The 985-nt window shown below is 54.0% G+C and overlaps 1 protein-coding gene across 1 annotated transcript in view; it reads right to left on the bottom strand.

Moving 5' to 3' along the window:
* The window catches only part of OTX2 (orthodenticle homeobox 2), an 8,050-nt gene that overhangs the window by 6,249 nt on the left and 816 nt on the right, over window positions 1–985 (bottom strand). The window lies entirely within an intron of this gene.

Genomic DNA, 985 nt, shown 5'->3' with positions numbered 1-985 from the left:
ATTTCTTTTTTGTAAATTCTAATTTTTTTCCCCCTGGAGGGACGGTTCGGGGTGATGTTTCCCAACGCGGGGATTTTCTCCCGAGGCGAAGGCGGTGGGGATGGACCCGTCACCGGCTCTGCTGAGAGGTCCCCAGCGCTTCGCCCTCCGAACCTCCGCGCTGCTCCGCGGCCGCGGCCCCTCTCGGGGACCGGGAGCGGAGGAGYCGGGCTCGGCGGGCAGCCACCTCCTCCGCGGGGCCGTCTGACCCGTCTCTGCCTCCCAGCAGCACCCGGTCGCATTTTTTAACTGCTTTCCCCCTCCACCCCCTTTTGAATGTATTTTTTTTTAAACTAAAGTTGCACCTTTTCTACGTAAATAAATAATAAACCTCAACTTCTCTGAGCAGCCGAAATCGAAACAAATCTTAGCAGTGAAAGAGGTTTTTAGTTCTAAAGAAACTTGTGCCGGTGCACAAGCACTTTTCCCGACTTTCTCTTTGTCAGCGCGGTGCGATTCAGAGGAGAGAGGCCGGGGCGCGTTATTGCCGGCCGGTGTCTTTGGGAAGCGCTTTCCCACGGCATAAAAAAATTAAAATAAAATAAGAGAAGGGAGGTGGAAACCAGCTCCAGCCCCTCTCCGACCTGGATGCCATTCTCGCCATCCATTTCGCCCAAACCGAGTCGTGAAGCTCCGGCCCCAAATGCCTTGAAGATTTCTCTCCCTGCGATTTCCAGCCTGGTTCTCCGGGGCTGCGAGTGCTCGAAAACACCTTTACAAAATTACTTTGCTGAGTCTTCACACCGCGAGGAAGAGGAGGAGGATGAAGGGGGTCTCAGGTAGGAACCCCACTCTCGGAGGGGAGAAATTTCTCCCCGGTTATTCCTAATTTTAAAAGTCCAGCTTGAGGTTCAGGAAATAACTACAGGCCAGAGGAACAGGCCGAGGAAAAAAATCGTGTACCCGACGAAATCGCGGTGAAGCCGAGGAAAGAGCGGCTCCGAGC

This window comes from Manacus vitellinus, unplaced genomic scaffold (assembly GCF_001715985.3).
Source record: "Manacus vitellinus isolate BGI_N305 unplaced genomic scaffold, ASM171598v3 scaffold_6_pilon, whole genome shotgun sequence".
NCBI classification, from domain to species: domain Eukaryota; kingdom Metazoa; phylum Chordata; class Aves; order Passeriformes; family Pipridae; genus Manacus; species Manacus vitellinus.
The sequence above is the reverse complement of the archived record's forward strand: the minus strand, read 5'-3'. Positions and strand labels throughout refer to the sequence as shown.